This window comes from Sinohyriopsis cumingii, unplaced genomic scaffold (genome assembly GCF_028554795.1).
Source record: "Sinohyriopsis cumingii isolate HCF-2022 unplaced genomic scaffold, ASM2855479v2 utg001747l, whole genome shotgun sequence".
Classification (NCBI taxonomy): Eukaryota; Metazoa; Mollusca; class Bivalvia; order Unionida; family Unionidae; genus Sinohyriopsis; species Sinohyriopsis cumingii.
In genome coordinates, this window is record NW_028316043.1 from 67,858 (window position 1) to 93,201 (window position 25,344).

Genomic DNA, 25,344 nt, shown 5'->3' on the forward strand with positions numbered 1-25,344 from the left:
ATGCCCTTGCATAAAACACAGTTACACGTTTTTTTATATAGATATTTTTCAGTTGTAGACAGGAATAATAAGTATTTGCGAGTGTTTGAAATGAATGGGTTCATTATGAATTGAGTGGCACTACATTTCAAAAGCAAAATTGGATTGAAATGCAAGAACTGTAGTACGGAATTAGTGTTGGTTCTGGATCGTAGAATGGAATTGTGTGTGTGTGATTGGATTTTTAACGTAGCTTGAATAATTTTTCAGTCATATTGCTACGATGTCTGCAGTGTGGCAGTTTATAGTGATGTATAGCACTGGGGCATCATGCTGCAAACATGTAGTATGATGTTGCACCCAGTCACATTATCCTGACACCAGGCCGATCAGTCCTAACACTAACCTCTTAATGCTGAGCCTCTAGCGAGGTAGCTGTTAATACCATTTTTGTAAGTCTTTGGTATGACTTGGATGGGGTTTGAACCCATGACCTCCCGCTTCTGAGGCGGACGCTCTAACCACTAGGACACCGGAGTGGTCAGAATGGAATTGTAACAATTACAATGGAAGCAATTTGTATTATGCTTGTTGGGGCATTCCTCACTGATGGCTGTCAGTGACATCATCATGGGAATGTGTAACAGCCACATTTTGTAAGAACAAGGTGTAGTTGGTGAACAATACAGACACTTTTCTGCCATTTCCACTGGCATCATCTCATATGATGTTATTTTAAAAAACTTCCTACAACATACTCACAACATATAAAACCTATATGCAAATCTGATGCAAGCTGCTTGTGTTTCTGAAACACATATTCCATACTGGTGGCAAGAATGTCCAAATCTACATTACAAAAATGAAAACATTACCATCCATCTAGGAGTTGCAAATGTATGAAATCCTCTTGTTGGGTAGTTTTACTAACAGGCTTTACAGCAGGGCCTTCCATTAGATTTAGATGTGGCAGGTAAGTTGACAAAGTAGGGTGGGGGGTTGGGGGGACCTACCCCAATGGGGATAATTCATTTTTTTTGTTAAAGTAGCATGGTGTAAAGTAACAGTAGATGGGCTGATAAGGAATCCACTGAATTTGCAGACTAAAGGTTCAGACATTTGTTTTTAAGAGAAAAATGAAAGAAGGAAACAATACAACAGATATTTTAATATGACTTTAATGTTTATTTTCTAGATTTAATTAAGATTATGAATCAGAATCAGTCTCCAACTCTACTGTAAAGTTTATCTAGTACTTCTTCTGCTCAGGCACCTGCAAATTAAAACAAAATTGTAATGCTTAAATAAAGTCATATCATCTCAGCACTAGTTACATATGCAGAAGTCATGTTAATCAGCATTATAAAAATGTATGAAATTTTCTTCACTGCACTTGTGCTTCCCTTACTATCGTTAAGCCATGATACAAGATAACTTTGCACTTACTTGTCATTTCTGGCAAGTGGATGGTGCAATCAATTTGCACAAAGATGAATTTATTTCATCCAAATATTTCATGTGAATAAAAATTCCAAATGGAGGCACTTGTCCGATCAGACAAGATATATGCATATTGTAGTTAGCTGGACTCTAGCTCTGATAGTCATGGGCAATAGGATAAGCTGATTTTGTTATCAGTTTAGAAATGCATCCGCTTTGCAAATACTATTCTTTAAAAGCGAAACTGAATCCAATATTGATGAAATAAGAGTCATTTGGATTACCTTGTTTTTTATCATTCTGCGTTGGTTGGGTGCATATTTGAGGGTCTCTGATATGGTCTCTTCCATTCCATTTGCTTTTGCTTTGCCATTAGTTTTCAAGCAGGCTTCTGCAAGAGTAATACAATGTTTTAAAATAAGTTTCACAACAAAGGATGCATTGCATTTTTCTAAATGCCAGCAATAATCAATGGGATATTTTTAGAAACATGTACTTTGAAATGTGGTCTCAAGTTACTTTATCAATTCATTTAAAAATCTCTGGCAAGTCACATGAAAAACACAATTTAAATCAAGCCATACTTACTTATCAAAACCTGACATATCACAAGCTCTTGAAATGCTTTTTTTTCCCTTACGTCCCTTTGGACTATGCTCTGGCCAGTCTTTTTGTTTTAAGCTTTTTCATCATCCTGCAGACACTATCCCCAATTGTAAACCTGCCAAGGGAGCTCAAGTAGCATATCTGAAAATAATAATAATAATAATAATATTACTATCTTTTGGTTTTGATATTATTATTAGTAGTAGTATTTCATGATCGATGTGACAAAATATGCTTGTATATAGTTATTTTTTGCCATGGTTTTGCAAGCAAATTTAATTTCTCTAACTTAAAAAAAATTTGATAACATTAACTATGCAACACAATATACTAATAGCAATTATAAACCAAATTAACCACCGTGAATCTATTAACTTCATAAATGACATTCACTCAAGGATTGAATTAAAGTAGCCACATAATATGTAATAGTGTATATGTAGTAAAATACCTGTTACATGTTCATCTCTAAACATGTTTTGGCCTACATCCGTAAGACAAAAGAGTCGACCACTACATGTTCACCCCACCCCCAAAAATAATTATACAGGCACTGCAGAACTTGCATAATGCATATTGAGGTTCACAACAGCAAATAAAGGTTATTACAGTTTTTTAAATAGAAAATAAAGTCCCAATTTACCATATTCTTGGAGAGTTTGGGATTCTCCTCCAACCTCTGGCAAAGGCCCTCTAGTTCCTCCACTGAATCACATGGCATTGCAAGAATTTCTTCTCTATATTCTGTGTCTGGGCCTTGTGTATGAACTTGGAGGGCCAGCTGCTCCAACAAATTCTCAATATTTGTGTCCAGTTTCATAAGTACATTGAACTGGAAATCTGTAACAGATTTGTGATGAAATTAGTTTTGAAAGATCACGATCATTATTATAAACTCCTTAAAAAGATCTGTACAGTGAACATGGGTTTAACAATGAAATATATTTATGAAATGAAATACATGGTTTTTGTACAGTTTATATGAAAACTTTTCCCTATAATCCTTTATTTTTTTATTCCCTGGATATGTTGTTTCACTGCTGGTGTCTGTAAAGTCTGCATTCAATGTAGATGGTTTAGGCGTCTGACTTACACAAGACAATGGTATACATCAGAAAGAAAAATAAAAAAACCAATGGAATGATGAACAGTCGACACATCAATGAAAAACAATTCATTGTTTATGTGCACAAATAAGTCTTGAACAGTATGTTTTATGACCTATAATTTAATTAATTAACATTTCACAATGTTCTGAAATAACAGTATCTAAGCTACAAGAGCTTGTGCTTTCAGGTCATAATCTTCCATTTTGCAAACAAATTTTGATGTTGAATCAATGTATATGACCTTAGCATTGAACACTAACATTCAAAATGTCTACAAGATGACAAGACTATTATCAACTGAAGTGACAACAAACCAATGAGTTTTACGTGCATTGAACATAAGCATTTTTAAATGCTACAAAATGTGTTTTTAGTGTATGGCCACAAATTACCCAACATTTTGTCAAACATAAAACAGTTCTACTACCTTAGATGAGAATTAAATTCATAAATACAGTGTATAATTGACCTACTCGTATTTAGAGAGCTGTAAATGAAATAAGAGATTATATAAAAGTCAACACCTGTAGTATTTGTTTCATTATTCTATAATGTACATTTTTTTTTTCCATCCTCAATACTTACTACTTGCAGAGGAACTGGCAGAGAGAAATCTTTATATTCTCCACTCCAGAGTAGATGGGGATGGTGATGGTGTTGTCCTTCTGGATGCAGCTAAAAGTATAAAGATTATCACTACTCCTTAATTGCAGTAAAAAAGAAACAAAGAAATCAGACTGGATTTTTTGGCATGTAAACAAAATGCATACTGGTTGCAATGACCACTGTATATAAAGCAGTGATACAATATATCACAAAATGCATTCTTTTTTAACAAAACATCTAATCTCATATATACAGCATCATGAGTAAGTAAGTACTCTTAAACACATCTTATTAAACAGACAGAAAAATGATGAAATTTATACATACTTTTGATAAAGAATTTCCAATTGTGGCATGGTATAAAAGCAATTGATAAAAAATAAAAAGAGACCAGATAAACTAAATAGAAGATACCAGCAGGATAAGAGGAAATCTTGGAGTCTGCAAAATACTCTCCATTTCAGGAGGTTTTGGATGAGATGGCTGACCAGAAAGGTTTCCACTTGAGATTTCCATCTTTAAATAATCATCCTAGAGTGCACCAAAGTCATGTGAACTTGATCCAATTCCAACATTACTGCTGCTTGAGTGCTTAGATCTAGTATTGCCTTCACTAAATGATGTTATTAATACCTCTCTCTCATCAGCATAATTTCCATCATTTTTCAAAACTCCCATTGTAAAACCTCTGCTGAAGAAACTAACACTACACCATAAGGATTTAAAGAACTACTGCCGGTTTCTAATCTCCAATTCATATAAAAAATCTTACAAAAGGTTGTTCAATCCCAGCTTGCATCTTGTCTGAATTCAAACAGTCTTTTTAGCAATGTACAATCTGCATATCGCCCTTGCCACAGGATACAAATTGTGTCTGCAAATAGATTACACTCCAGCCCAGTTGATCTATGTTGTGGTGTTGCACAGGGGTCTGTTCTTGGACCTGTTCTCTACACTCTATACACTCAGCTGCTCTCAAGTGTCATAGATCATCATCCAGTGTCTCACCAATTGTACAGTGATGACACCCAAATATACAAATCTAGCCACCCAACTGAAGTTGATGCTACCATCCAAGGTGTAGAGATGTGCATTTCTGATGTGAAATCATGGATGACTTGTAACAAGCTGCAGATGAATGATGATAAAACTGAGGCCATTCTGATTACAACACAAAGACTTTCTCATTCACATCTTTTACCTCACACAATAAATATCAGCAACACCAACATTAAATTCACACAATCAGTACAAAACCTAGGTGTTACTCTGGACAGTACTCTCACATTGCACCAACATATCATGAACATATGCAAGGCTGCATATCTTGAGCTGAGACGCATCAGCTCCATTCTCAGATATCTTTCAGTTGATGCCACTAAAACACTTGTGTGTTCATTACTACTTTCAAGACTGGACTATGGTAACTCAATTCTGTCTGGTTCATCTTAATATCTACTGCAGAGACTTCAAAAAGTTCAAAACATAGCTGCTTGGATCATACTTAGAGTACCACAATCAGAGCACACCTCCCCGCTGCTCTGTACCCAACACTGGCTATCCATTCGATCCAGAATCAAACACAACATTAGTTCTCTGTGCTACGTTTCACTGACAGACTCTAGTCCAACATACCTATCCGACCTCACCTATGTGTACACACAAGCAAGATACTTACACTCCTCTTCCGACAATCATATACTCATTATTCTCACTATGAAAACAAAGTCACATGGACAGCATTCTTTTACATACCAGGGCCCAGCAACATGGAATTAATTGCCCACTGAACTTAGACACAAAGACGCAGTGATCCCATTCAAGAGTGCTCTCAAAACTACTTATTCTGACCTCAAAAACAAACTTAATGACTTAATAATGTTAACTACGTTAAATATTCTCAGCATGTTTATTATGTTTTCTAATTTCATGGTGTTTGTTTTTGTAATCATATCATTGTGTATGTTTTTATGTTGTCTAATGTTGCAAAGCGCTTAGAGCTTCTAAAGATTAGGCGCTATACAAAGTCCTCATTATTATTATTATTATATTTAGCTTGGATGAATATTTTTTAAATCAGTGGCCATAACTAAAAAATGGGATTTTGTTTTATGATCATAAAAGTATGTTGGACACCATCCATGATGTACAATGCTGTCTGACATTTCTATGCACCTAAGGTTTCCATCTCAAATATTAAAGCAAAATGCATACCGAATTTGACAGATTGACGAAAATAAAAAAAGCAATGCTTACCATTTGAAAAGAGGCAATTGTCACTAGAATATTCTATTCAAAATTATATTAATTTTGGACACAGGGGATACCACCCCCATGTTTTCCTGACTCGTGATATGTCGGCCTATTCTGTGCACAGCTTTAAAAGATGTAATGTTTATCCATCGAGCTATAGAAATGAAATACATTTACTGTAGACTGTTTCGGTCAGCAGTTAAGTTGAGTAATTAGGTCAGGTTTATAGCTAGTTTACAAAATTCAATGTAGAATGCCAATAAATGACAAGATATATTTTTGCAAACTAAAGTGATCTTGATAAAAGATTAGAAAAGTTTCACATTTTATAAAAAATAAGCTATTATGTGGAAAAGAAACAACAATGAAATATGATGCAATGTGTTTACGTCTAGTTTTGGAAGGTACCTTCTCTAAGGTACCGTCATAATTGTACCGTAGTTTAGTGGGTGGAAAGGCCATTGAAAGGTAAGGGCTGTGCGGAGACCATCGAGTATGTTCCAGAATAGCTGAATCTTTGTAGATACATAGATCCATTCGTAACTTCAGTCCGCAAGCGAAACACTGTACTTCGTATCCCAATCCTGACTCAGGTCCGAAGTAGACAAATCCTGTTCTAGCTAAAACATACGAAGAAGGTAATCCTTCCCAATCCGTAGGCCATTTTTGAAACGTGTCCAATCGACGGGCACAATCACAATAGTCAGGTAAGAAGACTGGAAAATGGTAGGGTTTGAACTTGGAGTTCTCACTGGATTTCTCACTCGATTCTTGCTGTGGCGAAGCCATCCTTCTGGTGGGTGGCTATCCTCTTAAAACCAATGTTTTATACCGACATGTCCATACGGCAAAGTAAAGTGGGTAGGAAGCCACACTCGCTTCTGCTACACGATTTGATAGACTTTTTCCAAGGGTCGACTGACGATGTGGTGTGTGGGTAAACGTACAAGCTTGTTGGGTTGATAGGTGGTCACTTTCTCCAGACTGCAAGGCTTCTTTCAATACGCCAAAGTTGACCACTCGACTGGTACGATAATTCAGAGTAAGTCCTTTCACTTTACACTTCGTGTGCACTTCTCCTTGTTTGTCCCAGTATTCGTAGCCGTAATTTTTGGGACCGCCACTGACGAAACTTAGAATCTTGTCATCGGGGTGCTCGTCTGTCCAGGCTCCTAAACGGTCTCCTTCGATGTCAGGGTGCTGTTGACTCGGATGATCGATATAAATGCAACTGTCCATGTCAAAGTACAAGACACGTTCCCCTAACAGTTCTAAAGCTTCGTACAATTTTAAGCGAGCATGAGCTGTCATGTAAGCTGCTATGATGACATTTCCAAAGGGGTCATCTTCTACAAAGTTCAGATCTTCTTCGTAATTCACCAAGATCAAATCCTCACGAACGACGTCCACGTGTTTCATGAATTTGGATTTGTCGTGAATGATCTGAAAGTAGCGGGAAGGTTCGGTCAAATACTCCGTCTTGGGTAAACACGGTCATTGTGCCATTTTACCCCACAAGCAATTTAACATCACTTTGGCAAACAATCGTCTGCCTTCGTTTTTCTCAATGTGATCTAAACTAATGCCTTCTTGTGCCCAGAATTTCTCTCTGAATGTCTTTTGGTCTTCGGGAGTGTGACACCAGGACAGATAGCCACTGGCTTCTTGCTCAGTTTCAAAAAGGCATCCACGTAGTCTGCGAAAATGCCTTTCTGCGTGGGGTCACCCTTGTGGAATTATTGTGTCTTGGGAAAGTGGCAAATTTCGTACACTTCTAACAGTTGGTATCCCATGTTCAGAGCTTTGAACAATTCTACGCTGACCCATGTCCTCGTCAAGGCCCGTTCTTCCTGGGTGTGATGAAAAGGTTGATCTTGGTTGCACGTTTCAGCACAAGTACGGCACAAAGGAAACATAAGTTTGCCTTGGCAATGGCGAGGTAAGACGGGATGGTATAGGTTCGTGGGAGGCAAAACTTTGCACTTGATCAAGCCTTCGTATTGTCGAATGTTTTTTTAGGTCGATGTGTTCGGTGAACAATTGTGGGTGCCCTGCAGGAAAGCAACAATATTTGCACACGTAGGGATACAGTGAACACACGTCCAAGTATTTGATTTCTTCTCCTTTCTCTTCGTCAGCTTGGTACAGCAAACAGGTGGCATTGGTCCTTCCTCCGTACAAACGGTGATTGTATTTGTGTTCCCACATTTCCACCACTTGGTATCCTTCCTGTTCTAACTTTAGGCGTCGCTGACAAATGGCCTGGTACAAGTCTTCCATGGTTCGTTGTAAGAACTGATTTTTAGTGCCGCGGTCAGGGTAACAGACGGGACATCCGTGAAATAAGCAACCGTTAAACTCGTACATGATCTTGGGGTTTTCTAAGTCCCAGCCATCGACCGAATGCATTCCGATGATCTTTTCGCCCTGTCCGTTGCGGGCATGCTGAATCCATTTGTCTTCCTTGTCGCACAAGTAATGCAACCAGCATGGGGCTTTGACCGAGTATTGACGTTTGACATAGTTGGTCGTTTGAGGACTGATGACAGCCACAGTGTTTTCAAGCGTGAATCGTTGTCGGTAGACTAAGGAACACGCTTTGGCAATGGTGCAAGCCTCTTTTAAATGATCAACCCCTCCATGTTCCATGAACAGTTCTCGAAATTTTCCACAGCATCGCAGTAAAATGTCCAGGTCGGAACGACGATACTTTAACATTTCTTCCTGAAAGTCGAAAGGGTCGGAGGCGTGAGCCTGGTACCAAGCGTAGAAAGTTTCTCGTTCGGTACGCATGTTGTCAGGGTCGTAATAGTGAGCCCGAGGCTGGGGTAGAACGGCGTGTTGATTGGCTTCTGTATTGAAAAAGTGTGGAAAGTACCCTTTAGCCATTTCTGTCATTCCAAACATTTTAGGCATTCGACTCAAAGGCATGGCTAAGTAGCTCATCGAATCTTTAAACTGCACTTGTCCCACTTGCATGAAAATGATTTTGGCTCCGTTCAAAGTGATTTTAGGACGCTCGATGCCACGTTCCGTATAGCATCTCAAAAGAAACTGTCCATCGTATCCGGAGAAATTGTGAGCCATCACCGTGGCATGGTGATGACATTCTCCATAATAATGTTCGATGTCCTCTTGGCTCCACGTCTTGTCGATGGGGTCTAAGACCCATTGTGTGAAATCGGCTAGTGTGTTCGGTCCTTGAAAGATTTTTTCACGCCCTCCAGGAATCTTACTGCAGTGAGGGCAATAACTCAAGATAGGTTCTTGAATCACTTCTCACACGCTCGATGAGCCACGCAGAAATTAGGAATGTGAATACCGGTCTCTTGCATGCATTCGAAATCGAAAAAGATGAAATTTCCTTTATTCTTCTTGTGACCATCCTCTTTCTCTGGTTGGGATTGGTATTTTTGCATGTAGCATTGGTGTTCCAAGTCCACGATGCAGTGACAAATGCGACATTTTTTCTTTCCTGAACATACGTGTGCCTTGGTACTGTTGATACATAGACCTTGTCCACATATTGGGCACAATCTCAGGAGTTGACAAGCACATTTCTTCTGTGAACCTTGCATCTTCAGATGTTATTGGTAACAGGCAGGGCTGACAAATGTGCGCAGACAAGCAGGACAATGCACTGGTTCTTGCCCTTCGCTCAGACAGGCTTGAGAGGCCAAACATCCTGAGCATTTAGATCCACAATGTTTGTGTTGCTCTCGATTATTATAACCATCATAAGTCACATTTCTCACAGTAATATTTGTATCCCAGGAATCCAGTGATAGTGGTAATGGTATCGAAATGGTCATCGTGATGATAGAGGTGAATGTATTTTCCATCCTTAAAGTCTTTCCCTCGAAACAACAGAGACCCGCGCACTTCTTGAGGGTGCACTTTCAAGGTGTATCGTGGAGCTAGGGCATCTTGCAATTTTTGCATCTCAGGAATGCCACAGGATGTGTCTTTGGACAGGCATGCTTGTTGTAACAGAAGTTCTGCTTCATTTCGTTGTTTGGCTCCGTTCGATTTTCGAATGTTCTCCCAGGCTCTTTTCCATTCTACCGTGTCGTTCTTGTCGGCATAGGTTCATCCCACCACGATGGCTCGGGCTAAACACATGTGGTCTTGAAAATTGTTAATTTGGACAAGACTTGTTTTGGTAATGCGAAGGTTGTTGACCAATAAGGTCTTTCTGCATTGTCCGGTCAATTGAGGAGGAGAGACGTGGGTCATGTCCAGTGTGGCTTTTCCATCGGTGATGTCAAACTGGTCATTAGATTGTTGCACGTGTTGAATCTTGTCCATGACTTTGGAAGTGGTCAATTCTGCAGGGCTGCTAAACTCGATTAAAACGGGATTTCAAGCCGTCATGTTGTATGGAAAGTCTCAAATGATCATCTTCTTTGGGTTGACATTGTCGCTTGAGTGTGGTAAGGAAAGAATCCCACATGTCGGTGATGAACCCTTCTGCTTTCTCTAACAGTACTTCAGACTTGAAATCTTTAAACTTCACTGTGTATTTGTAAGCCGTAGTTCTAAATTTTCTAGAGGGACGCTTTTTCGTCTCTCGAATGTCATATTACTTTTCAGGGTTGACTAAGGGTGGTAAACTTTGTTTAGAGGGTTTGGATTCTGGTTCACTCATGTCATCTTCAAAATCACTGGCATGAATTTGTGCCAAGACTTCAGCCCTGGTACGAGGCGATAGATCACGTTTCTGCCTCTTACTTTCTTCTTCTTTCTTCTCAAATGAATAGGATCATTTCATCTCGATAGCAAAAAGTCAAATGACTAAAGTTTAAACACCATGGACTAATTTATAGTCATAGCAGACCAGCGTATATAAAGGGTATGTGTCTTGTCCTTTCACTATTCATTTCACTCTCAGACTGAGCACAACGATGGAAGAGACTACCAAGATCGAACGTTTCATCAGAGCTTTGCGAGGGGTCATTAGAAAATTCTCTTCAGACCAGCCGAGGGACTACTCTCCTTCCTTTCAAGATAAAAGTCAAGATACTTGCTATATCTGTCAGAAGAAAGAGCATTGGTCTTCAGAGTGTCCAGACCGTCAAAAAAGAAAAAATGGGGTTAGAAGAGACAAAAGTCAAGATACCTGTTATTATTGTCAAGAAAAAGGACATTGGTCACCAGACTGCCCAAAAAAGAAACAAGAGGAGTCAGAAGAAGAGAGGGATTCTTCAGAGGAAGAGGAAGAAGAAGAGGAAGAAAACAGACAGGTGAAGAAAAAGAAACAGGAGAAGAAAAGAAGGGAAGAAAGTGAGGAGGAAGAGGAGGAAAAGACTATGACGGTGAAGAAATAAAAAAAACAGAGAGTGAACAATGAGACAGAATAAGTCTATGAACTTTTTAAAGTGCTCTGTTGTGAATTGTGAATTGTAAATATTTATAAAAGAATAAATTAATTATAAAAGGTAAGTGTCTTTGGGTTTTGATTTTAAAATAGGAACCTACACTCACGCACACTCATACACAGACAGGTACTATTGGGTAAAATGTTTTATTTTAGTTATTGGCAATTGAAAGTCTATCTCTTTTCGAGAGACGTGGATGGCCCTGAAAAGGCCTTTTTTGGTGTAAGGGGTGAGTTTAAACAATCAACTTTAACTGTCTTAAGCCTTTGCCATGGCCAAGGCCTACTTCTGGACTGCGTACTGTTGATGATGATTTCATTGAAATCACTAAGGGTGGTGCAGTAGGCGAAGTCACAGGGTTGGAGTGTTTAGCCTGGGAAGGTCGTATTCTCTTCGGCCGTAATAAAGAAGTCTGATACATTTGTTTCAGACTTCTTAACTCCGCTAAAATGTCTAACAGTACCGTAACCGTTTGATTTTGACACCCTTGTTTCTTTGCTGCTGCTTCTTCTTGTTGTTGTTTTTTTCTTACCTCTTCTTCTTGCTGCTGTTGCTGTAGGAGAAAAGCTTGTTCCGCTTCCTTTTGCTGTTGTATAAATTTCTCCAATTCTTCTTTCTGTCTCTGTCTAAAATTTTCCATGTGCGGTAATGAAGGAGAAGGTGACGAAGGTTCAGGAACAAATTCTTGCAAGGTAAAAAAATCCACAAAATCCCAATTCACCTCTTCTGAAAGTAAGTCTGGGTTCCCTTGGGTAGTCTCCACCATCAGTGCACCCCAACTGATCGTTTTCTGAGTTTCCGTCATGTTGAAAATCTGTTGCTTAGATTGACTGCGCACAGGCGCTAACGAATCTATATAGACTATGTGACGTCACAGACTGCTTTCTTCGGATTGGACGTGGGCTGACTGAATTTTGTAACGCGTGTTTGGATTGGTCAACAAACTCAATCCGTTTCAATCCTTCCTCTCCCTATAAATAAGTACAGTTCACTGCATTCCTTCACCTGTTACTCAGCACCCCAACATGTGGACCGACGTACAATCTTCAACGCTTGTGTCTTCGATGATGTTCCGGACGGACATACCAATGTATGTCCGATCCAACTGGACAGTTATCCACAGAACAGACACCAGCCTGTGGATGCGAAGAATCTTATGTGGAGCATCAAGGATGCCTCAAAAGAGTCTTAATCTATGGTCCTGCAGTCAGGCGCAGCCTAAGGTCAAGAAGAAGATGTCACAGATGCCCTTTATGTTAAGGGTATATTAACATAAAACCAAACGCCCTTTTCAGGGCCATTCCTATCTCTCGAAAAGATCTTGACTTTCAATTGCCTACCCCTTTTTTATTTTTTTGTTAAAAAAATAATAAAAAATAGAGACCCCTCCCTGTTTCAATTTTCGCCTGTTCCATTTTCATAGACCCATCAGGTCGGGACCTTATTAAAATAGGGTCCCGACCCTGTTCCATTTCCCCTAGTCCCAAGACAGTCCTACGATTTATTGCCCATGTTCAATTTCCCTTGTCCCTAGAGTGAATAGTTTTTTTTCTTTCTCCCATGTTAAATTCCCCTTGTCCCTAGAATGGATATTTTTTTTTCCCCCATGTTAAATTACATAGTCCCCAGAGTGGATATACCCTTTTTAACATGGAAGTTCCCTAGTCCCTAGACCGTCCCTATTTACTACTACCATTGTCATTACCAGCCTGAAACCCAATTTAATGCCATTTGTATAAATTCATTTCAAATAAATATTATGATATAGTTGAAGTGTAAAGTCAAGCAAGTATTCTGTTTGCAGATTTTACATTTTAGATATTATAGTAAAGTCATATTTTCTCTTGTTTAGTAAACTTTATTGCAACTGGTTCCAAAATAGTAAATCTTATTTAATCTTCATTCACCAGAATAGGTATTAATACAATCCCGAATTAACTGTATGGTACTAAAATATACCCTGATCTTGTGTGAGATTGTAATATACAGAACTATACCTCAAGACAACAATAATATATTGAATTTATATTGTATCAAGACTGTCATGGTTATGAACTCCAACTTTATTCAGGTTTTTTCATAATAAATGATCATCTTGTGCTATAGTTGAAAAGAAATCAAAGTTCAGTTTAACTCCATTCTCTCCACATTTGTCAGTTGTTAAGAGGCATACTCATCCTCAGTGTTATAGTAAAATGTAATCTTATTTGGATCAATCTTGGTGGTGTAATATATGAATGGAGAAAGAAAAGTATCATCCAGATTAAAATATGTTTTATTCAGACTCTACTAAAATTTTTAGTTGGATATGGGTTACGGAGCCTGATGTGTACGAACAAAGCAATGTGTACCATGACCTTTTTAATTTAACATTTTAAACTCCTGCAGAAGAAAGAGATTTTTTTGATCCATTAAAATGTATTAACATTTTCATTTACTTAGTATTGACAAAACTCATATTTTAAAGTTGTTGTTTTTTTGTGTTTGGTTTGGCCTTTTATGGTAAACCAACACAAGTAAGTTATTTAGTGCCAAGGCACTTTAAGTATAGTGCCTTGCCCAAGGACACACCATGGTAGCTAACCCAGGTTGGTCTGATGGTAGAATTTGAACCTACCTTATTTCACAGGTCCAGAAAGATAACCACTGAGCCACTACAGCTCCCCATCTTATAGTGGAATGCTGGTATACTTTATGATCAAGAAGGATGGGTTGGGGTATGCATGTTGCATCTGAAAAAAGTGATGGAATTTTTGTTTACATAATATTTTAGTCATACAATATGAATCATTTTCTATAGATTTAAGATGTATCAGATCAAGTTAAGAAAAATCATATATTCTGTTTCCTGGGAATGTACTAAAATTCACTGTTATTGTTTGATTTTTTGGTAGTAAGCTTACTTGGTATTTTTTTCTTTTTAACTTGAATACCTAATTTGTTAACATCCTATTCTAAATCTTCATAGTTCTGTCTATTAAGTGACAACTGTTGATACATGTAGGGAAGTTTTTGTTTATATCTTTTGATTTGTGTGATTCTGGAAGTTGCAGTATTTGTTGTTGTATTATTAACCATTTCAGTAATTTAATGAATGCAGAGTATATTGCTCTAGATGTGAAATTTAAGGGAAAATAATGTAAAAGTATGTTTCACTGCAAATATAAATTGTTTAAAATAATATATCATTTATCATATGACTATTCAATTGTGGTAACTAGTATTCCATCCAATATCTATATATTAAAATATGTCTTTTCATACAGCTGGTGATCATTTAGATACAAGTCCAATTGAACATAATCAAATTATCAATGCAGGTGTTTTTATTAGTAGTAGTATTGCAAGTATAAGTGTTAGTATTAAGATTTCATATACAGGTATGATAAGTGTATCATAATGTTTAAATGATGCTCCTTGTTACAACATAACATATGTTCATTGAAACAAATGGTTCACTGGTAAATTGGCAGCAAAGGTCTTCACTGAATTATGTTGCATAAACTATTTTACAATAAAACATATATGATGCATCTCAGTTATGATGAATGTGAGGAGGAGGATTAATATTAATGCAATTTAAGTTATCTTCATAACATAAGTTCTAGCAGATGTGTAATTTTTATGTGGTTCATCATCAGTTTGAAACTGGATCTGGACATATCTGGTCCCCTGCTGTTGTGCTGCTTTGGTCTTTACAGTTCATTAGGATATCAGTTACACTTGGTTTACATTTAGAACCCCATGGGATGGAATGCCCAGTTTGAAACTGAGAGAATGGTTAATTATCCATAATATAACTCCTGCAGTTATTATTAGGTCTGATATCAAGGTCTTTCTTTAAAAGCTTTTCAACTCACGTTCTGTTCTACCATACAGATAAATAAAGTCAAATTCAAGGCTTTCAGATTTGTCCAGTTTGTTTCATGTGTTGCGGCAGACAGAGTGTATATTGCCACTGTACCATATAAATATCAGTGCTTAGTCTGCTCTCAGTTGCTGTGGTTTGATTAGTTACAAGTGTCATCACATGTGACTAATTATTGACCAATGTAATGAAACTTGTATAATTAGAAGGCTGTATTTAAAAACTCTAAAGATCTTAAATGTGTGCTAGAGGGTAGGGTTAGCAGTTATACTCCCAATTATGTTTGTGATGGGCAAAAGCAGCTGCACAAATTTGAGTTTTTAGTTTGGTTCTGGTAGGGTCAAAGGATGCAGGTACATTTTACATTCATTTTTTACTAGAAATAGCTATTTTCAATATTTTTCTGTGACAAGGCAACTAAAAGAATCAGTATGTGCCTTATGCATGAATAAAGTTCACTAGTACTATAACAAATTAGCATACTTTTCATCACCCCTCTACCATCTAGATTTTTTTATATTTACCTCTGTAGCAGACACAAATAAAAGTCGGCAGCTCATTTGCAGACTAAGTTACGCATATGATCTCGAATGCTCATCTAACTGTGACAGGCAGTCACCAACAAGCCAACCTATTTCCATGCCTAACTCAAAGTAAATCTGAACCACATTATAGATTTAGCTTATGTGTAAATTTATAAATGCTAGGCTTGTGATAATTAGGTTCATGCCTTCTACCTTAAAAATTAGAGGGATGTCAAAATACGAAACTATCCAGTGAGACCTATGATGTTAATTTTAATCCCTATGGGATTTGTGACATAAAAAACCCAAATGCTTTATGTATTAAAAGGTAACTAATGGGGGCAGGATCTGCAGTGAATCAATGGTTAGTATGCTAGACTCCTGATAAAAATGTTTGTGTTAAAATCCTGTTATCAAGTCAACCAGGTTACCTACTGCAATGTACCCTTGCCTTACTCCAATTCCCTCAGTACTCAGTAAACAACTAGTGTTGCTGTACATAACAAAACCAGTCCATATTGATTTTACATATTTTACTAAATCCTGACAAAAATAATTCTCTAAATAAAGAATGATATGTGATGGTCTCGCATGTAATCAAACTCTTCCATATGAACCGATTTATCAATGTTTATCAAATTTTTCATGAAAAACTATTTCTTATTTGTCATCAAATATGTTCAATGTTTTGATCATATAAGCATTTCTGCTACATTAGATCAAAATAATCTTTTTGTCAGAAATAGAGCCCTTATAGTATTTGCAAGGTCAACCAATCAGATGCAGAATTTGAGTTTAATATGAATGAATATTTTTTTTACAAAATTGCTCTTTTGCTATATCTTTATGAGATAAATCTATTCACCAAGTCTGATAAAATTAATGAGAAATAGTTTTAAGAGCAGTAGCAAGGATGGCTAGTGAGATGTAGAACCACCACATTATATGCATATATTTTGCTTATAGCCTCAGACATACAAGCAAATAATTAAACAAGTCAGATCTAAATTGGATCATAAACACTGTTGTGCAAATCATAAGAAACTCTGCCAATCAGATGCAAGGTCACTTCACTACCATACCTTTATCACACTCATAATAAGCATCATTGTGAAACTTGACTATATAAGCCCAATGGCCAAGCATGATCAAACTTGAATCAGCAGTAGTGGTTATAACCTCATGTATTTGTATGCATCTTCACTTCTTCAATCTAGATCTCATTTATATAAGCATGTATTCTAAGTTTAGTAAAAACTGCACTACATGTATAAATATTGCATGCGGTGGTAACATGCTCAGATGAAATATCGCCTTATTATTATTAATGGTTAACACTCATCAAACTTCGAGGACAACTTAATGATTTTAGCCTATATTGTGGAAGTATGGCTTTTAGGCTGGTTAAAAAACTCAACTAATCTTATACATGATCACATGTATATACTTGGATTTTGCTCATTATTAGATTTATCCAAGATGTTGATTTAAGCCCAAAACCAAGTTTTATATAAACAAATTGATCAGAACTATGGACTCCAAAGTAGCTAATTTCTTACTGTTGAAAGACAGAAGGGGATGTGAAATAAATAACACACTCTGGACCATTACATAAACCCACTTAGCCTTTTGACCAGTTGAGATAAAATATCAACAATATGTTAAATAAGACTGATAAATTATGTTTTCTCACATTACCTCTAGCCCTTTTCAACATGGATGGTATTTTTCTTCCACATATGTCAGCTCTTAATTAGTGGCCCTTTCCCATCATGAATGTTGTAGGTGAAACTCTCAGAATTAGGCTTTTTAATTTATATCTGTAGAAGAAAAAAAACTATTGGTCTGCATATATCAATGTCACCATTTCTGTATTAGATTAAAATACCATATGTGTGTGTGTGTGTGTGTGTGTGTTAATTTTAGAATTTAAGCAAACTTGTCTCCATGTGTTTATTTTAAAACTGATGATGATAACACATAACAGGTTCAATGGATAAAATGTTATTTCTTCCTTTTTACAACTGCTCATTATATCTGAATTTACATTCAATGTTTGTTTTAATTAACATATTTTAGATAATGGGCAAATTATTCATTTTGTAGTTTATCATTATATCATTTACCAGTCTTTTATCATTCAAATATGTAAAATATAGTACCATTATGCTGACTTCATATTCTATATGATATCCCAGCAATACATATTAAGCAGATAAGTGCAAATAAAAATGTTCAGAATGTAAAATTTACTCCAAGCTCAAAGAAGATCAGCAAAAGATAATATCCAACAAATTATCAAACAAAAAGCGAAGTTAATGCAGTTACCTTTATTATGATGTCTCCAACACCAACGGTACTGTACAGCTACGTCTTCTGAGTTTTACCGTCATCTTGTCTTTCAAACCAGAATTAATTTCTTGAGCTCTTACAAAATGAAGAAACTTTTAAATACTATAATTTAAGCAGCTTCTTTACATGCCATCAGATAAATTATGGCACAGTGTTATGTCTGTCAGCAAAACGCAACTTCACATTTGGACGGCGCGATGTGTGGGCATCGCCGACACAGCAACTGACATGAATTCTCTATTAGCAGACAATGATTCGGAATAAATCCTTCGCAAATCTAACATTCTCGATTTTTCATAGTTCCACTTTACATTGTTGCATCTGTTTGATTGTACAATTGCTAATGATGTTCAATGAATCAACTTCAATTCATCTGCTGTCTGAAATCCCGGTTCAGTTGGTATTTTCTTCCGCGCATGATGCCGTGTAAATAAAAGATACGGTCGACATTGAAAGTGATTTAGGTTAATTTATTATTTTTCTTTATTAAGGTCATTTGCAGAAAGTGTTTCGCTAGGGTGAGGAAAAAAAATATAACAAAAGAAAACTTTCTTTTCCAACGCTAATACTGTATATATTTCAATTTGTTATTGATGCGATAAATAAAAGAAAATAATAATAAAGCATTTTAGCCCGTGGCTTCGGCACGGCACTCGTTTTTGTGGGTTTTTTAAATGTTGTTAGTGTTGTTTTGGGGTTGTGTTTTGTGTGTGCACCACACTAAAAAACATACCAGGTATTAGGCCTAACGTAGGAAAAGAAATTATCCTCTATTTATTAATATTCTTACTGTCAAAGGACGCAAAAGTGATCAAATTGCTATTAAGATTTTGTTTTGTATAACACTTACCGCTCGTTTTCCTCGAGATAAAGCAGCCACTTCAAAATGATTATAAAATTGTGACAGATGAAAAACGTGGTTTAAATAATTCGTAATCGCCTGCCTTAAAATACTGTAGAAATTTGCTAATGTATTTCATGGCCCTCGTTTGAATAGATACCAACGATCATGTATATCGACCAAAATTTGTATATTCCTGCCCACAATCATGTATTTTGTATTAAACCGTATATTACATGAGCGCTCTGTGGCAAACTCGGGGGGGGGGTCTCTATTATACCCAGAGGCGTAGCTATGATATATTTCGCCCGGGGACGAACTATAAAATTGGCGCCACAGGCCCCTCCCCGTTTGATCACATTTTTGAATATTACCCTTGTTTACTTATTATAATCTAACGTTGTAAGTCTCATTTTGGCGCCCCTGTACCTTGGCGCCCGGGGACATATGAACTCCCCTTCCCCCCCCCCCCCAGCTACGCCTCTGATTATGCCTGCTGTATCAGTTGAGAAATATATTGAACAGATCAGGCCCCAATACTCTCGCTCTGAAAAACATTAAAATAATTATATGCAGAATATCGGTAGGTCTCCCTCTTGCCGAAAATGTCAGCACCATATATATTTTGCAAGTAATGTAATGGGTATAATAACACACACACACACACACACACACACACACTTTTTTGGGAGTGGGGTGGGGGCACCGGACAGATGCCCCCATTTCCAAAAAAAAATAAAAAGTATTTTATATTTGTGTATTTCACCCTCAGCTGTGTTCTACGTTTTATTAAAACAAAATTTTATATAAAAAATTTAGTTTTTAGAATTTTTGATGGGGTATTTATGTTTCCATAGTGTTATCTAAAGGGTTGTTCGTCCGAGTCTGGTTTCCTTCACCTTGCTCGAAGTTCCTTCCCTTGAAATGTTTTGTAACCTTTGCTATATGTCGCCTAGGTCTCAGTGTTTGCTATATGTAATGGTGTTATATTGTGTGTATGTTATATTTTCTTTATGTTTGAGACAGCAAGTATAGATCAAATATCTTTCCCAGTTGTATTTCTTCCTTTATGATGTTATATTGTATCTTTTAATTTGTTTTATGGTTTTCTAATTTTGACAATGGAATGGTGTACTATTTAGATTTTGTTAAAAAAAAAATAATTTCCTATTTTATTATTCGAGTGATAATACGTGTCGTTCCTCACAATAGTCTTTAAAGATGTTGATAGGTAGGTTACGCTCGATCCAAGGTTCACGCTTCTTTATTCTCTATGTGTTTTTCCTGGTCGCGTTAGGCCTCCTTTATTTAGTTTATCTGATTATGCTTTATTGAAAGATCCAAACGTATTTATGAGACCACATTATTCTATAGTGGTCAACCACGCAGTGCGGGAGGAGTTAGTAGGGTTTTAAACTAAGTGTTATACAGTATGTATTTGTGTCTTTATTTTGTCTGTTTATGTTCTACATTGGGTGTTTTCAAAGACTCATGATGGGCCTGTCCACTTCACTGAGCCCTGTGACTTAGCCCCATGATGTCATCGCCATTTACTTCCCCCTTATATTTTCCCTGTATTCCTTCCTATATATGTCTTTAGAATTTTCTTTCAGAGAAAGAAGAATAAAAATTAAATTACAAAATTCTTTTATTTTTTTCTTTCTTCCTTTCTTCCCTTTTCTCTTTTAAAAAAAAAAAAACGTTATATGGGTTTCTTTGAAATATTTTGAAATAGAATTTGAAATTTTCTTTGAAATATGGCTGTTGTGCGCTGCGAGGAGGGGGTATGGGTATGGCATCAGCTCGCAATTGCGCTACGCGACCCTTCGGTCTGTAATACCTATTCCTCCCTCCCCCTCTCTCCCCCAATTCCAACATCAATTGCGTTATATCAACCTGACGGTAAGTATCTATTCGTCGTAAGACGTATTGAGTTCTTGTTGTGGTTAATATTCTTATTTTTAGCACGTATCTTATTTAAAAATCTTTATCACCTGTCCACAGGATATCATCGTAGTTGCTATATACTCTATACATTTTAGAACGATTTTATTTTCGTAGTCTAAATCTATGAATAAAATGTTATTTTTGATTTACTTATATTTTTTGCAAATTTTTATTATTAACTTTATCCTATTATGTTTAGTTTTATCACATTGGACAATCGTATGTAGTTGGTGAAGTTCGCTGTTTTACATAAAGGGCATTTCGGCATTATCCTCAGCATACGATGTTTGATTGTTTCTTCGCCTGTTAGCCAGGTGTTGTGCAGGTATTTAAAAATTATACTTTGTGTTTTGACAGATCTTATTTTCCCCAATTTTTCCAATTTTTTGTCCAATTTACCCCCTCAGTTGTCCTGCTCTACTCTACATTTTATATTTTTAGTTACCTCCTCCCTAATCCAAGCGTGACTTTTACTTATTAAATTTTGCATAAATCTGTTTTGTCTCTATATTTTAAAATTAGTTCTCATATGTTTGCGTGGCACTTCGATTTGTTTATATTAATTTGTTATTTTTGTATATCTCTGGTCGGTTTCTCAAGGTGAAGCCGAACCAGTAGATGTACGGTGCTTCTCACGCTGTAGCCGGGTCTGAGTGCATATTTTTTTTTAATCTATTGATTATGTTAGTTAATTATAGTAGTAGAGGGCTCGGCAACCCCAAGCCCCCTCTACTTTTGGCCCTATATAATGTCTCTTTTTTTACATGATGCATTTTATGATTCCATATATAATCTATTATTTCGTTGTCTGTTTTCTTTAAAATTGTATTATCCATATCTATGGATTTAATTATGTAGTTAATATTTGAGTATAAATAAGTCTTGGCCACTTGGGCCCGCTCCATGATAGGTAATGGCGCCATGGCCAGATTTTCACATTTTCTCTTATTTTATTGATAATATGTTCATAATTTTCTACAGCTTCTTTTTTTTATTACCAAAGTAAACCCCTAGAGCCTTTACAGTGTCTCTCAGTAAGTGTGTGTGTGGGGGGGGGCGATAATCCAGGGTGGTTGCCCCTCCAGATGACTATTTTTAAGATTTCGTGCTTGTTGTGGTTTATTTTGGAACCCGACGCTTATAGCATTTCCCCTCTCTTATAAAGATGTTGCAATCATATGCATGTTAGAGCATTTTTTAATTCTTTTTTAGGTTTGGTATTTGTATGCCTTGTATAATCAGGGGCGGATTAAGGCTCACTGGTGTCCTAAGCACTGACAAATCTTGGTGCCCCCTTGTTTTCCACGTACACCTGAGAAGATAACCCTAGGTTGTACCATGATCAAGAAACAGAACATCATGATCAATTTGCACTAGTTGTATCAGTTTTTTTTACAAATCTTCATTCTTTTTTCTTTCTTTCTTTTCACCCTTTTCTCAACTTTGTGGTGCCCCCTTTGGCCCTGGTGTCCTATGCACGTGCTTAGTCTGCTTAATGGTTAATACGCCCCTGCTTGTATATCTGGGTTGTTTCTTATCGTGTGACGTAGGATTTATATTGCCATTACGCATTCTAGCATTGATAGTGGACATCCTTGTATCACTGATCGTTGTATTTCAAATTCTTTCGTGCATTTCCCGTTTAATTATCCCAGTGTGTAGGATTTTGGTCCATTTTGGAAACTGGGTCCGAAACCAAATTTTTTAAAAACATTCTTTATACAGTTTTGTTCAAATCAGTCGAAAGCTTTCTCCTGGTCGAAAAGTACCATATCACTCATCATACCAATTTCATTTATGTAGTTAATTATAGTTTTAATGTTTAAAATATTGTTTTGTATATCCCTCCCCCACAAGTTTGATTTACATTAATTATCTTGTTTATCCTACCCTTTACTGTATTTGTTAAAATCCTACTTAAAATCTTATAGTCCGTGTTTAAAAGTGATATAGGCCTCCAGTTTTTAATCTCGTCTCTATTCCCTTTCCCTTTGTATATAATTGTGATAACTCCCTCCCTCATAGATTTAGTCATTTTATTTTTACTTAAAACTATATTATTATACAAAGCGTTTTAGATCGGAGTCAGTTCACCGTGGAACTTTTGGTAGAATTCCACGATGAGTCCATCTTTCCCTGGTGACTTTTGTGAGTGTTGATATACTTTATGTGATTTCTTCATCTGAGATGACAACATCACATTGGTCTCTATGTACTGCTGATGTCATCTCACAGTCGACATTTTTTAAGTAGCTGTCGATTGTGCTGAAGTATATGTTCTGTGTGGTGTGTGGTGTATAGTTCTTTATAATATTTGGAAATATTATTTAGGATATCTTCTTTTACAGTATGGGTTACATTGTTTATTTTGATATTGGTTAAAACTGTATCACCCCCTTTTCTAAATTCTTCTCGCTTATATACGTTTTTTGCCTCGTTGTAGATCTCTGTAAATTTTCCCGCCCTTATTATTCTCCCCTGATTTTCGTCTTCTTCAACGATTTTAATTTTGTCTGTCAATCGTTTTTTTTTCTTTCTCCATCGTCGTTTGTTGTTTTGCTTAGTTCTAATTTGAGTTCGTGTTTGTCTTTTTTCTCTGGGGTTTTTCCGCCCTCTATTTGAGTACTGAATATTTATTCCTTTTATTTTGTTTTGTAAAACATCCCAATCAATTATTATATTAATATTTTCTTCATTTTTGACGGTTTCAATTTCTTTTTTTTAATTATTATTTCGACATATTCTTTGTCATTTAAAATCTTATTATTTAGTTTCCATAGTCCTGGCCCACATTTTTCTATTTTTTTTTCATTTTTAGGTCAATAGTGAGCATGAAATGGTCTGATAGCTTTTGGTTGGTTATTGCAGTATTAATATATATTAATGGATCATAAAAATTTCCGTAAAATTTATCAATCCTGCTAGACTGGTTTAATTTATAGCTACCCAGTTGAAATCTCCCCTATGATTAGATTTTCCATTGAATATTGTTGTAGGTAGGTATATAAGTTTTCTTTAAAATTAGTTTCTTATTTCTATTAGCTGGCATGTACACATTTATATGATGCCAATGAAACAGTTTAACACGTAGCAACCGTCCCTTAAAAAATTCCCCCCTCCTCAAACCTTTCCCAGCTTTTTAAAAATATTATTGTTGCAACCAACTCTAATATCATTATTTGCAAAATTGTTGCATATCTTTATTGCGTTAAGTTTGTCTTCTACTAAAATTTTGAACTCTGGCTTAATTCCATAGTGTGTTTCTTGTATCATTATTACATCAAAGTTTGTTTCTTTGGCTACTTTGTCTGCTTTCGCTTTGTCTATCCCATTGCTGTTGATAGTAGCGATCCGGAAATTTATTTCTTCCATTTTTGCTTTACTCCCAAGTGCCGCATCACTTTTATATAGAATTTAATTGTATATATTTCAGTTAAAGTTATTATATTCCATTTTTTTTTGTACACACACACCAGCACGCTCGACAAAGAGCGCTTGAGTAATATACAGTTTGATACATCCTACATGGTAGTGGGCAGGAATACATATATAGGTCGTTATCCTTCTCGACCGAAGTAGTAACATTGTTCCAATGCTAACACTCGACGTCCTCGATTTGTGCTTCATCGTATTTGCAGTCTATACACTTAAAGTTACAATGGAAAAGTGTACATGAACATATTTATACCATAGACAGAGCCTTGATGTACTACTTTTTTCGGTCTAAAACTGTCCAAAAAAAAAAGAAAAAAACCCAGCATGTAATAGTTCATTTCGATACAGTTGCACAGAGCATTTGACGTTCATTTTGATGTCAATATATATTGATATCGATTAAGTGCGATTTGTTTTCAAAGCTGCTTTATTGCTGGTAGTGCTTCTGTTTTCAAGTTCGATATATAATATACCCATGGAGCAGTAGTAATACAGAAATCAGAACAACAACCATCATCATCATCATCGGGAGTATTATTATCGTATATGTTGGTCACATCGATGATCATTAATAAAAAGCGGTTGAAATATGAACAATATTCCATCTCTTCAAATAGCAAATAACCAAGCAAAGTGTGTGTGTGTGTGTGTGTGTGTGTGTGTGTGTGTAATTTTTAACGTAGCTTTAAAAAAAATGCAATCATATCGCTACCATGTCTGCATTGTGACAGTTTATAATGATGTCTAGCAATGTAGCATCATGCCACAGACATACAGCATTTTGTCCCACCCAATCACATTATCCTCACACCAATATCTTAATGATGGGCGCCAAAAGAGGCAGCTGCTAGTACCATTTTTATGTCTTTAGTATGATTCGGCAGGGGTTTGAATCCGCGACCTCTCGCATCCAAGGCGGACGCTCTGTACAGACACTGCACCACCTGAGCGATCGCTTAGCAAAGAATGTACGATACTGTTTCCTGTTGTTCATAACAACTCGACC

General features: G+C 36.4%; 1 long non-coding RNA gene across 2 annotated transcripts; it reads right to left on the reverse strand.

The window, feature by feature from the left end:
• Positions 1-1,149: 1,149 nt before the first annotated feature.
• On the reverse strand, positions 1,150-18,501 carry LOC149771644 (uncharacterized). 2 transcript variants are annotated; one of them, XR_016418192.1, is made up of 7 exons: positions 18,092-18,501; positions 17,462-17,583; positions 3,720-3,809; positions 2,669-2,865; positions 2,008-2,166; positions 1,704-1,810; positions 1,150-1,252 (listed from the first exon to the last, which is right to left on the reverse strand). It is a non-coding gene; the product is annotated as an uncharacterized LOC149771644 (long non-coding RNA). The 2 variants fall into 2 exon arrangements; XR_016418193.1 differs by lacking the exons at positions 17,462-17,583; positions 18,092-18,501 and adding an exon at positions 4,155-5,466.
• Positions 18,502-25,344: the final 6,843 nt, after the last annotated feature.